Here is a 24,710-nt window from a genome sequence, read left to right on the forward strand (position 1 = left end):
GACAAGATCCTTAGTAAGATTATATTTCCATTAAAAGTTTATTACAGATATAGTATTTTCACAGGTAGAGTTCCACTTTTTTTATAATGCTGAGTTAGACATACACCTATTTGTTTTGTGTAAAATATGCAAATTTATACTACACTAGTCTACAATAAAGCGCACGCCTATATCCATATGCAGACTTGGTCACATCTAACACTTGCGCTTTCTTATGTTTGGATTGGAAGAACAGGGTAAGGGGAGGTTAAATGCAGTCTAGGTATAGAAACAGCCTATTCATGTTACTACAGTTAAGGTAAACTTAACAGAGATGCCAGGGCCATAGCTAGGGTAGTGCGGCCGTTGCCATCGTACAGGGCACCACAGATCAGGGGGCGCTGTTTGGGCCTGTCAAATTTCTGTTTATTATCATTCTCACTTGTAGCTTCCTCTTATTTCATCCCCAGCATCTCCTGGCCTCTCCTATCTCTTCCCTGGCCCTTCCCCATGAAGCCATTCCCCTTTTTTGGGTGCATTATGTCCCTTTGAAAAATGAGGGGGGTGCCAATGCTCTTTCTGGCACAGGGCACCAAAAAAATCTAGTTACGGCTCTGAGAGATGCACATATACACCAGTCAGAAGTGTTGAAGACGGAAAGTGCTATGCACAGACTCCATATTACTCCTCCAAGGAGGCTTCATTCCCTGTACCAAGATGGCTGCTGAGGCTACTACTGCTGATACGCAATGACATCATGTTCACTGTGTTAGAGCTCCACAATGGGAGACACAAGTCTGCCACTTATCTCTTTAAGACTTGAGAGATTACCTGCGATATTCACAGTTTCTAGTGATCCTGCACCACTACCCAGAACCTGGATACAATCACTGGCTGATGAGCTATATGATACCCTGCTCCACTCAAGCTCAGCTCCATTCAAACAGTGTGTATAACAATGAGTACAGCTGTAGCTCATATAACATCAATATACCACTCCACTGGTTAAGTAAATGGGCTGTTCATTATTTCAAGGCATGTGTATATATACAGTAACTCTGCTATATCATCCAACCTATAAACACATATTTCCAATAAGTAGCTGTATCACTTGGGGTGCATACACATTGATGAGCAGGATGACAGTTCCCAGCACTACAAACTAGTTGCTTCTGATTGCCTGATTGCGGATTTGCTGCTATAATCCATACATGAGAATGATGATTATAATTGCTGTAGTATAGGTGGTTTTTTATTATTATTTAAATCAAATTTAAGAGCAAATTCTTTTTTTTTTCATTTCAATCAAGTGTTTAAAAACCTTTCCTGTGCCGTTGAGTGTAAACACCCCTTACATTGACCTGGTACATATGCTACTGGTGTTGAAAACTTTTCATTTTGACATATTAATATTATTATTGTTATTATTTAATTAAACTTTACATATAAATATATTTTGGAACTGATTTCGAGACAATTGATTAATGACCCCCTAGCCAGACAGCTTCTCTGATGATCATCTGTCTCTGAGAAGTTCCAAGCCTGTACTTCCATTACGACCCATACGCATGCGCAGATGTGCGAACATCACTCGGAGCGAACGAGCGGCCGCTTATGAGCAGCTCTGAATCAGGCCCAGTGTTTGTACAGTGCCAGAGATGACAGTAACACAGACTTTCCTTGTATTTTATCTGCATTTTACCAATTAGGATTGCAGCCATATGTAATGCATGATTTCTTAGTTTGATCCTGTCTATGGTACGTTTTACTAAGTGATTTCATACAACTCACCCATAGGGGTAAATTTACTAAGATGGCAGTTCTATTAAGAAGTGATGTTGCCCATAGCAAGTAGAATCTGCTTGGTTGCTATGGGCAACATCACTTCTTTAATAGAACTCCCATATTAGTACATTTACCCCATAGAGTGTATTGCAATTTCACACTATATATATATTACTGATATAAGTAAGAATTGTGTTCTCTTACCTCTTCCATGGTGAACTGTTTGTCAGGCCCAGTCATATATGATGTGTAAAATGGTTCTGCAGGTCTCAGGTGGAAGAAGAAACCATACAGACATAATAAGAACACTGGATGCTCCTCAAACATGTTCTTAAAAGGAATTCTTAAATTCATAGCTATGTAATAGCGCACAGAATTTGCGGAACTCGTGGTAAAGTCTCTTCTGAAAGATAAACACAATGGTTGTCCGGTAAATGAAACAAGTAAAATATATTGTGAGCTGCTATAACTTATTCATGTTCTTGGCTTTTTACCTGCATTACATATATACAAGTATTTTTAATCCATTCCATAGTGGGCATAAAACAAGACATCTTACATGATGCTGAAGTACTGTACAATGAGCCTGATTCATTACGGATGACTGTTGTGATCGCAGCTGCAATTACGTGGTTAGTTCTGCTGCGAAAATATGCTAATGTTTGCAACCACTCAGCCAGCATAGAGACGCCCACTACCGCTTTCTCACATCCATAATACCTACCACTTTCTCACATCCATAAGACCTCGCAGTCCTGCGTATACATCGGTAACATTGAGTAACATCGGTCCATCACAAAGAATTACACCAGCTCTGTCCTGTCTCAGAAGCTGTAAGTGTCGTCGCACGCAGTGAGTACTCAGGCTGCATATGTCATTGCAGTGGCTAATTTATGCACGACCATACAAAGCCTGTGTTTCTCTGACCACTCCCCTGTCACCACCCCAAAACGCTGACGTCCCGTCACACACAATGCAATGGCTTTCTATGTGCATGCGTGCTTGCAGTGCAATAACAATGCTGTCCTGCACACGTGCTCTACGGTACATGCGCAGTACGCACCATCGGCCGATCTGCGTATGCTGTTGCAATTGCGATCCATGCTGAATAAGGCCCAATGAGCGGTCACTACAGGACAGCATCTGAATAGTGTCAGCAGACAAACTGCTGGGAAATGTTACAATGGGATGTAGTCAAAATTAGGGGTGAGCGGGTTCGAATTTCTGAAATCCGAACCCCCCCGAGCCCCCCCGATCCGAGTCCGATCCGAATCAGGCTCGACTTTTCCCGCCTGACTCGGATCTGAAATCGAGGCAAAACGTCATCATCCCGCCTTCCGAGTCTCGCGGGTTTTGGATCCTATATAAGGTACCCACGTCGGCGCCATTTTCTCACTCGGCTGTGGACAGTGAAGAGGGAGGGTGGGAGTTAGGGCTGTGTAGTGTAGTGTAGTGTAGTGCTGCTGTTGTCCACTACTTCAAAGTCCATAGGGGCTGGCTGTGTTGTGCTGTGCTGCTCTTGTTAATAGGGGCTGTGTCCACTACTTCAAAGTCCATAGGGGCTGGCTGGACTGTGTTGTGCAGTCAGTTCTCCATAGGGGCTGTGTCCACTCCAAAGTCCTGTGCAGTGTCCCAGTCCTAAAGGAGTGCTGCAGTGTTGTCCAGGGGGTGCTCTGTCCATCAGGGGTGCTCCCCCCAAGTGCTAAAAAAATAATATATTTTCTGTGTTTGTGAATTGTGTGCGCAGTAGCCGCACGTGCATCAACAAAGTAGTGCCAAGCGTGCGCCTGTGTCATAAGTAAAGGGCCGGCTGGCTTGACCGTTAAGGGTGCTGTAACCCCCGAAAGTACACTCCAGTCCAAACCAAAAAAAAAATTATTTTCTGTGTTTGTGAATTGTGTGCGCAGTAGCCGCACGTGCATCAACAAAGTAGTGCCAAGCGTGTGCCTGTGTCATAAGTAAAGGGCCGGCTGGCTTGACCGTTAAGGGTGCTGTAACCCCCGAAAGTACACTCCAGTCCAAACCAAAAAAAAAATTATTTTCTGTGTTTGTGAATTGTGTGCGCAGTAGCCGCACGTGCATCAACAAAGTAGTGCCAAGCGTGCGCCTGTGTCATAAGTAAAGGGCCGGCTGGCTTGACCGTTAAGGGTGCTGTAACCCCCGAAAGTACACTCCAGTCCAAACCAAAAAAAAAATTATTTTCTGTGTTTGTGAATTGTGTGCGCAGTAGCCGCACGTGCATCAACAAAGTAGTGCCAAGCGTGCGCCTGTGTCATAAGTAAAGGGCCGGCTGGCTTGACCGTTAAGGGTGCTGTAACCCCCGAAAGTACACTCCAGTCCAAACCAAAAAAAAAATTATTTTCTGTGTTTGTGAATTGTGTGCGCAGTAGCCGCACGTGCATCAACAAAGTAGTGCCAAGCGTGCGCCTGTGTCATAAGTAAAGGGCCGGCTGGCTTGACCGTTAAGGGTGCTGTAACCCCCGAAAGTACACTCCAGTCCAAACCAAAAAAAAAATTATTTTCTGTGTTTGTGAATTGTGTGCGCAGTAGCCGCACGTGCATCAACAAAGTAGTGCCAAGCGTGCGCCTGTGTCATAAGTAAAGGGCCGGCTGGCTTGACCGTTAAGGGTGCTGTAACCCCCGAAAGTACACTCCAGTCCAAACCAAAAAAAAAATTATTTTCTGTGTTTGTGAATTGTGTGCGCAGTAGCCGCACGTGCATCAACAAAGTAGTGCCAAGCGTGCGCCTGTGTCATAAGTAAAGGGCCGGCTGGCTTGACCGTTAAGGGTGCTGTAACCCCCGAAAGTACACTCCAGTCCAAACCAAAAAAAAAATTATTTTCTGTGTTTGTGAATTGTGTGCGCAGTAGCCGCACGTGCATCAACAAAGTAGTGCCAAGCGTGCGCCTGTGTCATAAGTAAAGGGCCAGCTGGCTTGACCGTTAAGGGTGCTGTAACCCCCGAAAGTACACTCCAGTCCAAACCAAAAAAAAAATTATTTTCTGTGTTTGTGAATTGTGTGCGCAGTAGCCGCACGTGCATCAACAAAGTAGTGCCAAGCGTGCGCCTGTGTCATAAGTAAAGGGCCGGCTGGCTTGACCGTTAAGGGTGCTGTAACCCCCGAAAGTACACTCCAGTCCAAACCAAAAAAAAAATTATTTTCTGTGTTTGTGAGTTGTGTGCGCAGTAGCCGCACGTGCATCAACAAAGTAGTGCCAAGCGTGCGCCTGTGTCATAAGTAAAGGGCCGGCTGGCTTGACCGTTAAGGGTGCTGTAACCCCCGAAAGTACACTCCAGTCCAAACCAAAAAAAAAATTATTTTCTGTGTTTGTGAATTGTGTGCGCAGTAGCCGCACGTGCATCAACAAAGTAGTGCCAAGCGTGCGCCTGTGTCATAAGTAAAGGGCCGGCTGGCTTGACCGTTAAGGGTGCTGTAACCCCCGAAAGTACACTCCAGTCCAAACCAAAAAAAAAATTATTTTCTGTGTTTGTGAATTGTGTGCGCAGTAGCCGCACGTGCATCAACAAAGTAGTGCCAAGCGTGCGCCTGTGTCATAAGTAAAGGGCCGGCTGGCTTGACCGTTAAGGGTGCTGTAACCCCCGAAAGTACACTCCAGTCCAAACCAAAAAAAAAATTATTTTCTGTGTTTGTGAATTGTGTGCGCAGTAGCCGCACGTGCATCAACAAAGTAGTGCCAAGCGTGCGCCTGTGTCATAAGTAAAGGGCCGGCTGGCTTGACCGTTAAGGGTGCTGTAACCCCCGAAAGTACACTCCAGTCCAAACCAAAAAAAAAATTATTTTCTGTGTTTGTGAGTTGTGTGCGCAGTAGCCGCACGTGCATCAACAAAGTAGTGCCAAGCGTGCGCCTGTGTCATAAGTAAAGGGCCGGCTGGCTTGACCGTTAAGGGTGCTGTAACCCCCGAAAGTACACTCCAGTCCAAACCAAAAAAAAAATTATTTTCTGTGTTTGTGAATTGTGTGCGCAGTAGCCGCACGTGCATCAACAAAGTAGTGCCAAGCGTGCGCCTGTGTCATAAGTAAAGGGCCGGCTGGCTTGACCGTTAAGGGTGCTGTAACCCCCGAAAGTACACTCCAGTCCAAACCAAAAAAAAAATTATTTTCTGTGTTTGTGAATTGTGTGCGCAGTAGCCGCACGTGCATCAACAAAGTAGTGCCAAGCGTGCGCCTGTGTCATAAGTAAAGGGCCGGCTGGCTTGACCGTTAAGGGTGCTGTAACCCCCGAAAGTACACTCCAGTCCAAACCAAAAAAAAAATTATTTTCTGTGTTTGTGAATTGTGTGCACTGTGGCTGCACGTGCATCAACAAAGGAGCAGCGCCAAGCGTGCGCCTGTGTCCCATAAGTAAAGAGCCGGCTGGCTCATTTCTTAAAGGGTGGTGTAACCCACAAAGTGCACTACTCTCCAGCAAAAATAAAAAAATATTTTCTGTGTTTGTGTGCGCTTTAGCCGCACGTATATATATCAATATAACATAAATGGAGGACCAAACTTTCTCCGATAAAAATAAAATAGGGAAAGATCAAGAACCACTTCCTCCTAGTGCTGTTGCTGCTGCTGGGAGTTGTTCATCATCCCAGAGAGGAAGTAGGAACATCACTACTTTTACTAAACAATTGACCCTCCAACAGTCCCTAGCGATGAGGATGAAGTACGACAGCAGTCATCCTGAAGCAAAACGTATAACTGAGGCCTTGACTGCTATGTTGGTGTTAGACGTGCGTCCGGTATCCGACATTAGTGCAGTGGGATTTAGACAATTGATGGAGGTAGTGTGTCCTCGGTTCCAAATCCCGTCTAGATTCCACCTGCATCCTCAAAGCAGCAGCGACAAGCGTGCGTCTGTCTGTTAAAGGGTGGTGACACCCTCAAAGTGTGCTACACAAACAATTAAAATATTGTTCTTTTTTTTCTGTCTTTGTGAATTGTGTGGGCTGTAGCCGCACCTGCATCCTTAAAGCAGCAGCGACAAGCGTGCGTCTGTCTGTTAAAGGGTGGTGACACCCTCAAAGTGTGCTACACAAACAATTAAAATATTGTTCTTTTTTTTTTGGTCTTTGTGAAATGTGTGGGCTGTAGCCGCACCTGCATCCTTAAAGCAGCAGCGACAAGCGTGCGTCTGTCTGTTAAAGGGTGGTGACACCCTCAAAGTGTGCTACACAAACAATTAAAATATTGTTCTTTTTTTTTCTGTCTTTGTGAATTGTGTGGGCTGTAGCCGCACCTGCATCCTTAAAGCAGCAGCGACAAGCGTGCGTCTGTCTGTTAAAGGGTGGTGACACCCTCAAAGTGTGCTACACAAACAATTAAAATATTGTTCTTTTTTTTTCGGTCTTTGTGAAATGTGTGGGCTGTAGCCGCACCTGCATCCTTAAAGCAGCAGCGACAAGCGTGCGTCTGTCTGTTAAAGGGTGGTGTAACTCTCAAAGTGTTCCAAAAAATAAAAAACTATTTTTTTAATGTGTTTGTGACTTGTGTGCGATGTAGCCACACTTGCATCCTCAAAGCAGCAGCGACAAGCGTGCGTCTGTCTGTTAAAGGGTGGTGACACCCTCAAAGTGTGCTACACAAACAATTAAAATATTGTTCTTTTTTTTTCTGTCTATGTGAATTGTGTGGGCTGTAGCCGCACCTGCATCCTTAAAGCAGCAGCGACAAGCGTGCGTCTGTCTGTTAAAGGGTGGTGACACCTCAAAGTGTTCTACACAAACAATTAAAATATTGTTCTTTTTTTTTTGGTCTTTGTGAAATGTGTGGGCTGTAGCCGCACCTGCATCCTTAAAGCAGCAGCGACAAGCGTGCGTCTGTCTGTTAAAGGGTGGTGACACCTCAAAGTGTTCTACACAAACAATTAAAATATTCTTCTTCTTTTTTCTGTCTTTGTGAATTGTGTGGGCTGTAGCCGCACTTGCATCCTCAAAGCAGCAGCGACAAGCGTGCGTCTGTCTGTTAAAGGGTGGTGTAACCCTCAAAGTGTGCTCCACAAACAATAAAAATATTCTTTTTTTTTTCTGTCTTTGTGAATTGTGTGGGCTGTAGCCGCACTTGAATCCTCAAAGCAGCAGCGACAAGCGTGCGTCTGTCTGTTAAAGGATTACATCGGTGACAGCATCCAAGTAGGCATGTCAGACAGTCCGTACCTGTACTGGCAGGAAAAAGAAGCAATTTGGAGGTCCCTGTACAAACTGGCTCTATTTTACCTGAGTTGCCCCCCCTCCAGTGTGTACTCCGAAAGAGTGTTTAGTGCAGCCGGGAACCTTGTCAGCGAAAGGCGTAGGAGGTTGCTTCCACAAAATGTGGAGAAGATGATGTTCATAAAATGAATTATCAACTCTTCCAGGGAGACCAGCCTCCAGAACGTACAGAGGGACCTGTGGTTCCAGCAGGGACGAATTAATACTCTGTGAGGATGAGGATGTACACACTGAAGAGGGTGAGGAATCGGTGGATGAGGAGGATGAGGATGACATCTTGCCTCCGTAGAGCCAGTTTGTGCAGGGACAGATAAATTGCCAGCTTGTTTTGTGGGGGCCCAAACGAACCAATCATTTCAGCCACAGTTGTGTGGCAGACCCTGGCGCTGAAATGATTGGTTTGTTAAAGTGTGCATGTCCTGTTTATACAACATAAGGGTGGGTGGGAGGGCCCAAGGACAATTCCATCTTGCACCTCTTTTTTTTCTTTGCATTATGTACAGTTTGGGGCCTAGTTTTTCAATGCCATCCTGTCTGCCACTGCAGTTTCACGCCTAGATGGGTCACGTGTTTGTGCCGCCCACTTGTGTCGCTTAGCATAGTCATCCAGCTACCTCGGTGCAACCTTTTGGACATAAAAACACTATTGTGAGGTGTGAGGTATTCAGAATAGACTGGAAATGAGTGGAAATTAAGGTTATTGAGGTTAATAATAGCATAGGAGCAGAAAAACCTACAAATTCTGTGATTTTAGCTGTTTTTATGCTTTTTTTCAAAAAAATACAGATCCAAAACACAAAACCCAGAACCCAAAACACGCAAGGGTGGTTTTGGCAAAACCAATCCAGATCCAAAACACGAAGAAAGATCCAGATCCAAAACCAAAACACAAAACACGAAAAGTGGCCGGTGCACACCCCTAGTCAAAATTCACACACTCAAAATGTCAACAAAGAAGTCGACATGGACATAAGGTTGACAGGGTCATAAGGTTACAGTTAAAATGTAGACACAGTCAAAATGTTGGCAATGAATAAAGAAATGTCAACAAACAAAATGTCAACATTCAAAACTGCTGACAGGGTCTAAATGTAGACAAATTGTACACAGTTAAAATGTTGACAGTCATAACAATGACAACTAAAATTTCAACAGGGTCAAAATGTTGACAGTCAGAATGTCATCAGTCATAATAACATAATACATATGCTGATAAAAGCCATCTGGCGGCTCAGATGCTACTAAAAGCTGGTGGCTGAGACGTCTATGAGAGCGGAAGGGCTAGGAGCAGTGAAATAGTTACATTTCCTGTTTTAAATGTCTGAGGTCCCCCCAAATCCATAACCAACCCTGGATCTCTCAGCCTAGATTGGCATTGGAAAATTGGGCAAATAAATTGTGTGGGGTTCCCCCTGTTTTCCAAAAACCAACACTGGGCGTATCATCCATCACCACTGCTCACCACTCAGTGACATCAGCCCAAGTGGTGACACCAAAATAACAGAGCAGCTCTGCTATATTGGTGTCACCCCCTCAGATGGTGTCACCTGGTGCAGCCTGCACCCCCTTACTGACACCACTGATAGATCATTCAGGCCTTTAGCTGCAGATACAATGTTATGTGATGGGATGTACTACATGACTGATTACAGAAAGGGTTGATTGGGATGAGGGACTGCACTTTCCCTTTCTAGCATAAGTTGGCAATAATTTATTATCATTTTTCTAGTTTAACAAACTTCAAAACTGTTTAATTAAATACAATATCTAACTAAACACTCTTAATAGAAATATGTTTATCACCAAATCTGCCTTTACATTTACATACTAAACCATTTTCCTAATATACATAATATACCTGACTATGTCCTCTATGCATTTCTACTGACACATTTGCTCATATGTTATTATGCGGAATGTTAAGCAGACACATGATGGCTGTGTAACTATACATACACATACCAGACACTATTATAGGCATTTTAGTGGAAAGATCGATCCATGTTTTAAACTTTATTCCTATCTGCCCACTAGCGATGCATAGAATAGGGTGTAGGGTGTGCAGGGCCGGCAGGAGCACTCAGAAAAGCAGTTTTTTTGCTAGCAATTGTTTTACATATATAATTACAGTGTATTTTTTTTTTTTTTTTTTGAAATCTACAACTAATTCATTCATATAAAATGAAAATCTGATATTACAAGCTAGAGAAATACACTGATTGGCAGATCAGATCAATTTAATGATGCTCAATTATATAGTTCCCTGGCCAGCTGCTTTTTAATAGTTTTAATCTATTTTTTTGTATTACTTTATAATACACTTTTTTACTTTATTTTTCAATTGCAGCAAGTACATATAACAATATGAGATACATAAGTAGAAGTTATTGTGAAGTAGACACTAATAATAATAATAATAATAATAATAATAATAATAATAATAATAATAATGTTTACTTAATCCACATTAAGTAAATATTCACTTCTAATAGATGTGGGATGTTTTAGTGAACTTCCCTCTATGATCACGTCCTATTAAAGGTTAGGAGATGACCGAAGCACATTAGAAAGAATACATGTAATTACAATATGTTAAACTAATATAGATTAAGATAATCACATGTAATCTAATACCATAATATAGAGAATAGCAAATGTTTTATTAGCACTAATATATTTATTATAATTTATGGGTTTCACAATTAAGAATACAATTTGCAGAATAATTCTGAAGCAGCCCATCTTCTCTACATACAGTATATTCTATATATGTAACAGAATACTTTTTTTTTAGCTTTTGCAATTTCCATGTGGACTTGATTATATAGGTCAAAAAAGCGATAAAATCAAAATTAGACTGACTAAACATAAGAGCAAATTAAGAGCTGAAACTGCTGAAATATGTTTAAGGATCATTTCTAAATTATAAGGGTGAAAAGCCCCAAAAAAGTAAAAATAAAATTAAAAAAACATGAATGATGATAATGACTGGCATGTAAAATAATGAAAAACAAATAAAAAATAAAGTAACCCCATCCACCACCTCCACAATCACCAAATTGATCCCAGCACCAGCGCTTGCTGCCTGGTAGGCTAACAGCTAGTAACATTATTTAGGTTAAGATAAACTTACCTGAGACTGTAAGATGTCAAATATATGGAAAGAGTTATAGCGATAAGAAACAATCTATAGATATAGATACATCTCGCAATCAACTAATAACTCAGTGTCCTATGCCAGGCAGTGACTTTTATAAGTTTAGTGACATCACAAAGGCTCTCTGTCACAGTCATCCTCACATTGCCTGCATTCCACCAATGAATGTAAGGATTTACATACTTTATTAGAACGTTTATTTACCATGAGAAGATGTGATATAAAATAGTGGGTGCATCTCACCAGCACACTGATGTAGTCATTACATAATCTTCTCCATATTGAGAAAGAGAGAAGCAAATGGGAAAGCAGGGCTGGGAGATAGAGGGGTCTATTTACTAAGCTGTGTTAGGAGATAAAGTGAACGGAGATAAAGGTAACAGCCAATCAGCTCTTAACTGTCATTTTTAAAACACAGCCTGTGAGATAGCAGTTAGGAGCTGATTAGCTGGTACCTTACCTCCGTTCACTTTATCTCCTAACACAGCTTAGTAAATAGAATGTGTTAGGAGATAAAGTGAACGGAGGTAAGGTACCAGCCAATCAGCTGTATTAGGGGTGGGGCCGAAACTAAGATTTTTGTCATCTGGGGCAAGGTAGTAATTCCCCCCCTCCCCCGCCGTAACTATATTATTATTATTAGCCTTTATTTCTATGGTGCCACAAGAGATCTGCAGTGCCTTATAGAGAGCATAAACAATTGAGCAGAGCAAGAGAACAGTGACTTACAGTACAAGACAATACAGGACAAGCACATGGTATAAACATTGCTGCAACAGCGGTCATAACACTCAAGTTAGTAGTATGGTGGCAGAAATCAAGAGTTAGATGCTGAAGGGGTAATAGTAAGTGAAGAAAAAGCACATGGGGTAGAGGGCCCTGCTCATTAGAGCTTACATTCTAAAGGGTAGGGGTAGACAGACAGAGGTGACACAGATGGGTAGATAGTGAGCACGCTCTGTCCTTTCAGAAACCCCTGTCTGTGTGCAACAGCTGATATAGTATATTTTTATACACATACAGTATATATATATATATATATATATAAAAATAAAAAATAAAAATATATATATACACATAAACACATATATATATATATATATATATGTATATATATATATGCATATATAAATATATACAGTATGTATACATATACACATATATACGCACACCCATACCTACATGTATATATTATATATATATATATATATATATATGTACACAGTACATATAGATAGACAGACACAGATAGATAGATAGATAGATAGATAGATAGATAGATAGACACACAATTATGTAAATAAATAAATATATATATATATATATATATGGTATGTACAGTCCTGATGAAAAGACCTTAGGGTCTTGAAACGTCGACAAATATCTGTACCCATGTATTGTCTCATTTAAACACTATTCAATTGATTCTTCAACTGGAAGTGCCACCTCTCTTTTATCTTATCGTTGTGGTGCTGTCATGCACCAGTATAGGAAAAATCTTCTGTATATATATATATATATATATATATATATATATATATATGGGGTGTGCACCGGCCACTTTTCGTGTTTTGTGTTTTGGTTTTGGATCTGGATCTTTCTTCGTGTTTTGGATCTGGATTGGTTTTGCCAAAACCACCCTTCCGTGTTTTGGGTTCTGGGTTTTATGTTTTGGATCTGTATTTTTTTGAAAAAAAGCATAAAAACAGCTAAAATCACAGAATTTGTAGGTTTTTCTGCTCCTATGCTATTATTAACCTCAATAACCTTAATTTCCACTCATTTCCAGTCTATTCTGAACACCTCACACCTCACAATAGTGTTTTTATGTCCAAAAGGTTGCACCGAGGTAGCTGGATGACTATGCTAAGCGACACGAGTGGGCGGCACAAACACGTGACCCATCAAGGCGTGAAACTGCAGTGGCAGACAGGATGGCAGTTTGAAAAACTAGGCCCCAAACTGTACATAATGCAAAGAAAAAAAAGAGGTGTAAGATGGAATTGTCCTTGGGCCCTCCCACCCACCTTTATGTTGTATAAACAGGACATGCACACTTTAACAAACCAATCATTTCAGCGCCAGGGTCTGCAACACAACTGTGGCTGAAATGATTGGTTCGTTTGGGCCCCCACAAAACAGGCTGGCAATTAATCTGTCCCTGCACAAACTGGCTCTACGGAGGCAAGATGTCATCCTCATCCTCCTCATCCACCGATTCCTCACCCTCTTCAGTGTGTACATCCTCATCCTCGCAGAGTATTAATTCGTCCCTGCTGGAACCACAGGTCCCTCTGTACGTTCTGGAGGCTGGTCTCCCTGGAAGAGTTGATAATTCATTTTATGAACATCATCTTCTCCACATTTTGTGGAAGCAACCTCCTACGCCTTTCGCTGACAAGGTTCCCGGCTGCACTAAACACTCTTTCGGAGTACACACTGGAGGGGGGGCAACTCAGGTAAAATAGAGCCAGTTTGTACAGGGACCTCCAAATTGCTTCTTTTTCCTGCCAGTACAGGTACGGACTGTCTGACATGCCTACTTGGATGCTGTCACCGATGTAATCCTTTAACAGACAGACGCACGCTTGTCGCTGCTGCTTTGAGGATGCAAGTGCGGCTACAGCCCACACAATTCACAAAGACAGAAAAAAAAAAAAGAATATTTTTATTGTTTGTGGAGCGCACTTTGAGGGTTACACCACCCTTTAACAGACAGACGCACGCTTGTCGCAGGTGGAATCTAGACAGGATTTGGAACCGAGGACACACTACCTCCATCAATTGTCTAAATCCCACTGCACTAATGGCGGATACCGGACGCACGTCTAACACCAACATAGCAGTCAAGGCCTCAGTTATACGTTTTGCTTCAGGATGACTGCTGTCGTACTTCATCCTCATCGCTAGGGACTGTTGGAGGGTCAATTGTTTAGTAAAAGTAGTGATGTTCCTACTTCCTCTCTGGGATGATGAACAACTCCCAGCAGCAGCAACAGCACTAGGAGGAAGTGGTTCTTGATCTTTCCCTATTTTATTTTTATCGGAGAAAGTTTGGTCCTCCATTTATGTTATATTGATATATACGTGCGGCTAAAGCGCACACAAACACAGAAAATATTTTTTAATTTTTGCTGGAGAGTAGTGCACTTTGTGGGTTACACCACCCTTTAAGAAATGAGCCAGCCGGCTCTTTACTTATGGGACACAGGCGCACGCTTGGCGCTGCTCCTTTGTTGATGCACGTGCAGCCACAGTGCACACAATTCACAAACACAGAAAATAATTTTTTTTTTGGTTTGGACTGGAGTGTACTTTCGGGGGTTACAGCACCCTTTAACGGTCAAGCCAGCTGGCCCTTTACTTATGACACAGGCGCACGCTTGGCACTACTTTGTTGATGCACGTGCGGCTACTGCGCACACAATTCACAAACACAGAAAATATTTTTTTTTTTGGTTTGGACTTGAGTGTACTTTGGGGGTTACAGCACCCTTTAACGGTCAAGCCAGCCGGCCCTTTACTTATGACACAGGCGCACGCTTGGCACTACTTTGTTGATGCACGTGCGGCTACTGCGCACACAATTCACAAACACAGAAAATATATTATTTTTTTAGCACTTGCGGGGAGCACCCCTGATGGACAGAGCACCCCCTGGACAACACTACAGCACCCCTTTAGGACTGGGACACTGCACAGGACTTTGGAGTGGACACAGCCCCTATGGAGAACTGACTGCACAACACAGTCCAGCCAGCCCCTATGGACTTTGAAGTAGTGGACACAGCCCCTATTAACAACAGCAGCACAGCACAACACAGCCAGCCCCTATGGACTTTGAAGTAGTGGACAACAGCAGCACTACACTACACTACACTACACTACACTACACAGCCCTAACTCCCACCCTCCCTCTTCACTGTCCACAGCCGAGTGAGAAAATGGCGCCGACGCGGGTACCTTATATAGGATCCAAAACCTGCGAGACTCGGAAGGCGGGATGATGACGTTTTGCCTCGATTTCAGATCCGAGTCAGGCGGGAAAAGTCGAGCCTGACTCGGATCGGACTCGGATCGGGGGGGCTCGGGGGGTTCGGATTTCAGAAATCCGAACCCGCTCACCCCTAATATATATATATATATGTATGTATCCAACAGTCCGGCACTCCTACAATTGAAGAACAAACCACCGGTGTCCTCTGGTAAAATTTAAACCCTCATGCTCATCTCTTCACCTTGACAAGGGGGCGTCATAGCCCCGAAACGTCGGAAGTCTTGTTTGTGATGTAGATTAATACAATTTGCTTCATTTGAAACTACACAGAGTGCCACTGCTTGCTTGGAGCTTTTTGTGAATATATATATATATATATATATATATATATTAGGGGTGAGCGGGTTCGGATTTCTGAAATCCGAACCCCCCCCGAACCCCCCCCGATCCGAGACTGATCCGAGTCAGGCTCGACTTTTCCCGCCTGACTCGGATCTGAAATCGAGGCAAAATGCCATCATCCCACCTTCTGGGTCTCGCGGGTTTTGGATCCTATATAAGGTACCCGCGTCGGCGCCATTTTCTCACTCGGCTGTGGACAGTGAAGAGGGAGGGTGGGAGTTAGGGCTGGATGGGCTGTGTAGTGTAGTGTAGTGTAGTGTTGTAGTGTAGTGTAGTGTAGTGCAGTGTAGTGTTGTGCTGTGCTGTTCTGCGCTGTGCTGCTGTTGTCCATAGGGGCTGTGTCCACTACTTCAAAGTCCAGAGGGGCTGGCTGGACTGTGTTGTGCAGTCAGTTCTCCATAGGGGCTGTGTCCACTCCAAAGTCCTGTGCAGTGTCCCAGTCCTAAAGGGGTGCTGTAGTGTTGTCCAGGGGGTGCTCTGTCCGTCAGGGGTGCTCCCCCCAAGTGCTAAAAAAAAAAATATTTTTTCTGTGATTGTGAATTGTGTACACTGTGGCTGCACGTGAATCAACAAAGGAGCAGCGCCAAGCGTGCGCCTGTGTCCCATAAGTAAAAGGCCGGCTGGCTTGTCTGTTAAAGGGTTGTGTAACCCCCAAAGGGCACTCCAAACAAAATAAAAAAAATTTTTTTTTTGTGTTTGTGAATTGTGTGCACAGTAGCCGCACGTGCATCAACAAAGTAGTGCCAAGCATGTGCCTGTGTCCCATAAATAAAGGGCCAGCTGGATTGACCGCTAAAGGGTGCTGTAACCCCCAAAGGGCACTCCAAACAAAATTAAAAAAAATATTTTTTTGTGTTTGTGAATTGTGTGCGCAGTAGCCGCACGTGCATCAACAAAGTAGTGCCAAGCGTGTGCCTGTGTCCCATAAATAAAGGGCCGGCTGGATTGACCACTAAAGGGTGCTGTAACCCCCAAAGGGCACTCCAAACAAAATAAAAAAATGTTTTCTGTGTTTGTGAATTGTGTGCACTGTGGCTGCACGTGCATCAACGAAGGAGCAGCGCCAAGCGTGCGCCTGTGTCCCATAAGTAAAAGGCCGGCTGGCTTGTCCGCTAAAGGGTGCTGTAACCCCCAAAGGGCACTCCAAACAAAATTAAAAAAAAAAAAAATTTGTGTTTGTGAATTCTGTGCGCAGTAGCTGCACGTGCATCAACAAAGTAGTGCCAAGCGTGCGCCTGTGTCATAAGTAAAGGGCCGGCTGGCTTGACCGTTAAAGGGTGCTGTAACCCCCAAAGTACACTCCAAACCAAATAAACAAATATTTTCTGTGTTTGTGAATTGTGTGCGCAGTAGCCGCACGTGCATCAACAAAGTAGTGCCAAGCGTGCGCCTGTGTCATAAGTAAAGGGCCGGCTGGCTTGACTGTTAAAGGGTGCTGTAACCCCCAAAGTACACTCAAACAAAATAAAAAATTATTTTCTGTGTTTGTGAATTTTGTGCACTGTGGCTGCACGTGCATCAACAAAGGAGCAGCGCCAAGCGTGCACCTGTGTCCCATTAGTAAAGAGCCGGCTGGCTCATTTCTTAAAGGGTGGTGTAACCCACAAAGTGCACTACTCTCCAGCAAAAATAAAAAAATATTTTCTGTGTTTGTGTGCGCCTTAGCCGCACGTATATATCAATATAACATAAATGGAGGACCAAACTTTCTCCGATATAAATAAAATAGGGAAAGATCAAGAACCACTTCCTCCTAGTGCTGAAGCTGCTGCCACTAGTCATGACATAGACGATAACATGCCATCAACGTCGTCTGCCAACGCTGATGCCCAATGTCATAGTAGAGGGCTCATACAATCCCAAATGACAAAGTTCAGGAAAATGACCTTGAAAAAAACATTTAAATCATCTGAAGAGAAATGTAAACTTGCCAATATGCCATTTATGACACGGAGTGGCAAGGAACGGCTAAGGTCTTTCCCTATGTTCATGACTAGTGGTTCAGCTTCACATGACGATGGAAGCCCTCCTCCCGCTAAAAAAATCAAACGAGTTAAGCTGGCAAAAGCACAGCGAAGAACTATGCATTCGAAGAAGATATCACAAATCCCCAAGGAGAGTCCAAGTGTGGTGGCGGTTGCGATGCCGGACCTTCCCAGCACTGGACGGGAAGAGGTGGCTCTTTCCACCATTTGCACGCCCCCTGCAAGTGCTGAAAGGAGCACCCACAGTCCACTTGCTGATATGCAAATTGAAGATGTCACTGTTAAAGTACAACAGGATGAGGATACTGGTGTAGCTGGCACTGAGGAGGAAGTTGGCGAGGAGGATTCTGATGGTGATGTGGTTTGTTTAAATCAGGCTCCGGGGGAGACAGTTGTTGTCCGTGGGATGAAAAAGCCCATCACGGTCATGCCTGGGCAGAAGACCAAACATTCCACCTCTTTGGTCTGGCAATATTTCTATCCAAATCCGGACAACAACTGTCTTGCCATATGTACCATATGTAAAGGTGAAATAAGTAGGGGTAGGGACGTTAACCACCTAGGAACATCCTCCCTTATACGGCACCTGCAGCGCGTTCATAAAAAGTTACTGTCAAGTTCAGAAACTTTGGCTAAGACCGTAAGCAGTCCAGGGACACCTAAATCCCTTTTTCCTGTTTTATCCAAGGAATCGGTGGATGAGGAGGATGAGGACGACATCTTGCCTCCGTAGAGCCAGTTTGTGCAGGGACACATTTATTGCCAGCTTGTTTTGTGGGGGCCCAAATGAACCAATCATTTCTGCCACAGTCATGTGGCAGACCCTGGCGCTGAAATGATTGGTTTGTTAAAGTGTGCATGTCCTATTTATACAACATAAGGGTGGGTGGGAGGGCCCAAGGACAATTCCATCTTGCACCTCTTTTTTTTCTTTGCAGTATGTACTGTTTGGGGCCTAGTTTTTCAAACTGCCATCCTGTCTGCCACTGCAGTGTCACTCCTAGATGGGTCACGTGTTTGTGCCGCCCACTCGTGACGCTTAGCATAGTCATCCAGCTACCTCGGTGCATCCTTTTGGACATAAAAACACTATTGTGAGGTGTGAGGTGTTCAGAATAGACTGGAAATGAGTGGAAATGAAGGTTATTGAGGTTAATAATTGCATAGGAGCAGAAAAACCCACAAAATCTGTGATTTAAGCTGTTTTTATGCTTTTTTAAAAAAAAATACAGATCCAAAACACAAAACCCAGAACCCAAAACACGGAAGGGTGGTTTTGGCAAAACCAATCCAGATCCAAAACACGAAGAAAGATCCAGATCCAAAACCAAAACACGAAAAGTGGCCGGTGCACACCCCTAATATATATATATATATAGAAGCCAAAACAGCCGGCATTCTGTGTAACATGTAGTAAGTGCCCGGGTACCTTCCTAGTGTATTTGCCATACACAATATACTCCTCCAATCTCACGGTGGCACTCCTGGGACTTTATGTGTCAATTAGGGGTGAGCCTAGTTAGTGCCAAGCGTGCGCCTGTGTCATAAGTAAAGGGCCGGCTGGCTTGACCGTTAAAGGGTGCTGTAACCCCCAAAGTACACTCCAGTCCAAACCAAAAAAAAATTATTTTCTGTGTTTGTGAATTGTGTGCGCTGTAGCCGCACGTGCATCAACAAAGTAGTGCCAAACGTGCGCCTGTGTCATAAGTAAAGGGCCGGCTGGCTTGACTGATAAAGGGTGCTGTAACCCCAAAAGTACACTCCAGTCCAAACCAAAAAAAAATATTTTCTGTGTTTGTGAATTGTGTGCGCAGTAGCAGCACGTGCATCAACAAAGTAGTGCCAAGCGTGCGCATGTGTCATAAGTAAAGGGCCGGCTGGCTTGACCGTTAAAGGGCGCTGTAACCCCCGAAAGTACACTCCAGTCCAAACCAAAAAAAAAATTATTTTCTGTGTTTGTGAATTGTGTGTGCTGTAGCCGCATGTGCATCAACAAAGTAGTGCCAAGCATGCGCCTGTGTCATAAGTAAAGGGCCGGCTGGCTTGACCGTTAAAGGGTGCTGCAACCCCCGAAAGTACACTCCAGTCCAAACCAAAAAAAAAATTATTTTCTGTGTTTGTGAATTGTGTGCGCAGTAGCCGCACGTGCATCAACAAAGTAGTGCCAAGCGTGCGCCTGTGTCATAAGTAAAGGGCCAGCTGGCTTGACCGTTAAAGGGCGCTATAACCCCCGAAAGTACACTCCAGTCCAAACCAAAAAAAAAATTATTTTCTGTGTTTGTGAATTGTGTGCGCAGTAGCCACACGTGCATCAACAAAGTAGTGCCAAGCGTGCGCCTGTGTCATAAGTAAAGGGACGGCTGGCTTGACCGTTAAAGGGTGCTGTAACCCCCAAAGTACACTCCAGTCCAAACCAAAAAAAAATTATTTTCTGTGTTTGTGAATTGTGTGCGCAGTAGCCGCACGTGCATCAACAAAGTAGTGCCAAGCGAGCGCCTGTGTCATAAGTAATGGGCCGGCTGGCTTGACCGTTAAAGGGTGCTGTAACCCCCGAAAGTACACTCCAGTCCAAACCAAAAAAAAAATTATTTTCTGTGTTTGTGAATTGTGTGCGCAGTAGCCGCACGTGCATCAACAAAGTAGTGCCAAGCGTGCGCCTGTGTCATAAGTAAAGGGCCGGCTGGCTTGACCGTTAAAGGGCGCTGTAACCCCCGAAAGTACACTCCAGTCCAAACCAAAAAAAAAATTATTTTCTGTGTTTGTGAATTGTGTGCGCAGTAGCCGCGCGTGCATCAACAAAGTAGTGCCAAGCGTGCGCCTGTGTCATAAGTAAAGGGCCGGCTGGCTTGACCGTTAAAGGGTGCTGTAACCCCCGAAAGTACACTCCAGTCCAAACCAAAAGAAAAATTATTTTCTGTGTTTGTGAATTGTGTGCGCAGTAGCCGCACGTGCATCAACAAAGTAGTGCCAAGCGTGCGCCTGTGTCATAAGTAAAGGGCCGGCTGGCTTGACCGTTAAAGGGTGCTGTAATCCCCAAAGTACACTCCAGTCCAAACCAAAAAAAAAATTATTTTCTGTGTTTGTGAATTGTGTGCGCAGTAGCCACACGTGCATCAACAAAGTAGTGCCAAGCGAGCGCCTGTGTCATAAGTAAAGGGCCGGCTGGCTTGACCGTTAAAGGGTGCTGTATCCCCCGAAAGTACACTCCAGTCCAAACCAAAAAAAAAAAATTTTTCTATGTTTGTGAATTGTGTGCGCAGTAGCCGCACGTGCATCAACAAAGTAGTGCCAAGCGTGCACCTGTGTCATAAGTAAAGGGCCGGCTGGCTTGACCGTTAAAGGGCGCTGTAACCCCCGAAAGTACACTCCAGTCCAAACCAAAAAAAAAATTATTTTCTGTGTTTGTGAATTGTGTGCGCAGTAGCCGCGCGTGCATCAACAAAGTAGTGCCAAGCGTGCGCCTGTGTCATAAGTAAAGGGCCGGCTGGCTTGACCGTTAAAGGGTGCTGTAACCCCCGAAAGTACACTCCAGTCCAAACCAAAAAAAAAATTATTTTCTGTGTTTGTGAATTGTGTGCGCAGTAGCCGCACGTGCATCAACAAAGTAGTGCCAAGCGTGCGCCTGTGTCATAAGTAAAGGGCCGGCTGGCTTGACCGTTAAAGGGTGCTGTAACCCCCAAAGTACACTCCAGTCCAAACAAAAAAAAAATTATTTTCTGTGTTTGTGAATTGTGTGCGCTGTAGCCGCACGTGCATCAACAAAGTAGTGCCAAACGTGCGCCTGTGTCATAAGTAAAGGGCCGGCTGGCTTGACTGATAAAGGGTGCTGTAACCCCAAAAGTACACTCCAGTCCAAACCAAAAAAAAAAATATTTTCTGTGTTTGTGAATTGTGTGCGCAGTAGCAGCACGTGCATCAACAAAGTAGTGCCAAGCATGCGCATGTGTCATAAGTAAAGGGCCGGCTGGCTTGACCGTTAAAGGGCGCTGTAACCCCCGAAAGTACACTCCAGTCCAAACCAAAAAAAAAATTATTTTCTGTGTTTGTGAATTGTGTGTGCTGTAGCCGCATGTGCATCAACAAAGTAGTGCCAAGCATGCGCCTGTGTCATAAGTAAAGGGCCGGCTGGCTTGACCGTTAAAGGGTGCTGCAACCCCCGAAAGTACACTCCAGTCCAAACCAAAAAAAAAATTATTTTCTGTGTTTGTGAATTGTGTGCGCAGTAGCCGCACGTGCATCAACAAAGTAGTGCCAAGCGTGCGCCTGTGTCATAAGTAAAGGGCCGGCTGGCTTGACCGTTAAAGGGCGCTGTAACCCCCGAAAGTACACTCCAGTCCAAACCAAAAAAAAAATTATTTTCTGTGTTTGTGAATTGTGTGCGCAGTAGCCACACGTGCATCAACAAAGTAGTGCCAAGCGTGCGCCTGTGTCATAAGTAAAGGGACGGCTGGCTTGACCGTTAAAGGGTGCTGTAACCCCCAAAGTACACTCCAGTCCAAACCAAAAAAAAATTATTTTCTGTGTTTGTGAATTGTGTGCGCAGTAGCCGCACGTGCATCAACAAAGTAGTGCCAAGCGAGCGCCTGTGTCATAAGTAATGGGCCGGCTGGCTTGACCGTTAAAGGGTGCTGTAACCCCCGAAAGTACACTCCAGTCCAAACCAAAAAAAAAATTATTTTCTGTGTTTGTGAATTGTGTGCGCAGTAGCCGCACGTGCATCAACAAAGTAGTGCCAAGCGTGCGCCTGTGTCATAAGTAAAGGGCCGGCTGGCTTGACCGTTAAAGGGCGCTGTAACCCCCGAAAGTACACTCCAGTCCAAACCAAAAAAAAAATTATTTTCTGTGTTTGTGAATTGTGTGCGCAGTAGCCGCGCGTGCATCAACAAAGTAGTGCCAAGCGTGCGCCTGTGTCATAAGTAAAGGGCCGGCTGGCTTGACCGTTAAAGGGTGCTGTAACCCCCGAAAGTACACTCCAGTCCAAACCAAAAAAAAAATTATTTTCTGTGTTTGTGAATTGTGTGCGCAGTAGCCGCACGTGCATCAACAAAGTAGTGCCAAGCGTGCGCCTGTGTCATAAGTAAAGGGCCGGCTGGCTTGACCGTTAAAGGGTGCTGTAATCCCCAAAGTACACTCCAGTCCAAACCAAAAAAAAAAATATTTTCTGTGTTTGTGAATTGTGTGCGCAGTAGCCACACGTGCATCAACAAAGTAGTGCCAAGCGAGCGCCTGTGTCATAAGTAAAGGGCCGGCTGGCTTGACCGTTAAAGGGTGCTGTATCCCCCGAAAGTACACTCCAGTCCAAACCAAAAAAAAAAATATTTTCTGTGTTTGTGAATTGTGTGCGCAGTAGCCGCACGTGCATCAACAAAGTAGTGCCAAGCGTGCACCTGTGTCATAAGTAAAGGGCCGGCTGGCTTGACCGTTAAAGGGTGCTGTAACCCCCAAAGTACACTCCAGTCCAAACCGAAAAAAAATTATTTTCTGTGTTTGTGAATTGTGTGCGCTGTAGCCGCACGTGCATCAACAAAGTAGTGCCAAGCGTGCGCCTGTGTCATAAGTAAAGGGCCGTCTGGCTTGACTGTTAAAGGGTGCTGTAACCCCCGAAAGTACACTCCAGTCCAAACCAAAAAAAAAATTATTTTCTGTGTTTGTGAATTGTGTGCGCAGTAGCCGCACGTGCATCAACAAAGTAGTGCCAAGCGTGCGCCTGTGTCATAAGTAAAGGGCCGGCTTGCTTGACCGTTAAAGGGTGCTGTAATCCCCAAAGTACACTCCAGTCCAAACCAAAAAAAAAATTATTTTCTGTGTTTGTGAATTGTGTGCGCAGTAGCCGCACGTGCATCAACAAAGTAGTGCCAAGCGAGCGCCTGTGTCATAAGTAAAGGGCCGGCTGGCTTGACCGTTAAAGGGTGCTGTATCCCCCGAAAGTACACTCCAGTCCAAACCAAAAAAAAAAATATTTTCTGTGTTTGTGAATTGTGTGCGCAGTAGCCGCACGTGCATCAACAAAGTAGTGCCAAGCGTGCACCTGTGTCATAAGTAAAGGGCCGGCTGGCTTGACCGTTAAAGGGTGCTGTAACCCCCAAAGTACACTCCAGTCCAAACCGAAAAAAAATTATTTTCTGTGTTTGTGAATTGTGTGCGCTGTAGCTGCACGTGCATCAACAAAGTAGTGCCAAGCGTGCGCATGTGTCATAAGTAAAGGGCCGGCTGGCTTGACCGTTAAAGGGCGCTGTAACCCCCGAAAGTACACTCCAGTCCAAACCAAAAAAAAAATTATTTTCTGTGTTTGTGAATTGTGTGCGCTGTAGCCGCATGTGCATCAACAAAGTAGTGCCAAGCGTGCGCCTGTGTCATAAGTAAAGGGCCGGCTGGCTTGACCGTTAAAGGGTGCTGTAATCCCCGAAAGTACACTCCAGTCCAAACCAAAAATAAAAATATTTTCTGTGTTTGTGAATTGTGTGCGCAGTAGCCGCACATGCATCAACAAAGTAGTGCCAAGCGTGCGCCTGTGTCATAAGTAAAGGGCCGGCTGGCTTGACCGTTAAAGGGTGCTGTAACCCCCAAAGTACACTCCAGTCCAAACCAAAAAAAAATTATTTTCTGTGTTTGTGAATTGTGTGCGCTGTAGCCGCACGTGCATCAACAAAGTAGTGCCAAGCGTGCGCCTGTGTCATAAGTAAAGGGCCGGCTGGCTTGACCGATAAAGGGTGCTGTAACCCCCAAAGTACACTCCAGTCCAAACCAAAAAAAAAATTATTTTCTGAGTTTGTGAATTGTGTGCGCAGTAGCCGCACGTGCATCAACAAAGTAGTGCCAAGCGTGCGCATGTGTCATAAGTAAAGGGCCGGCTGGCTTGACCGTTAAAGGGCGCTGTAACCCCCGAAAGTACACTCCAGTCCAAACCAAAAAAAAAATTATTTTCTGTGTTTGTGAATTGTGTGCGCAGTAGCCGCACGTGCATCAACAAAGTAGTGCCAAGCGTGCGCCTGTGTCATAAGTAAAGGGCCAGCTGGCTTGACCGTTAAAGGGCGCTGTAACCCCCGAAAGTACACTCCAGTCCAAACCAAAAAAAAAATTATTTTCTGTGTTTGTGAATTGTGTGCGCTGTAGCCGCATGTGCATCAACAAAGTAGTGCCAAGCGTGCGCCTGTGTCATAAGTAAAGGGCCGGCTGGCTTGACCATTAAAGG

This window comes from Taudactylus pleione, unplaced genomic scaffold (assembly GCF_031769625.1).
Source record: "Taudactylus pleione unplaced genomic scaffold, aTauple2 ptg000120l, whole genome shotgun sequence".
In the NCBI taxonomy this organism is placed as follows: domain Eukaryota; kingdom Metazoa; phylum Chordata; class Amphibia; order Anura; family Myobatrachidae; genus Taudactylus; species Taudactylus pleione.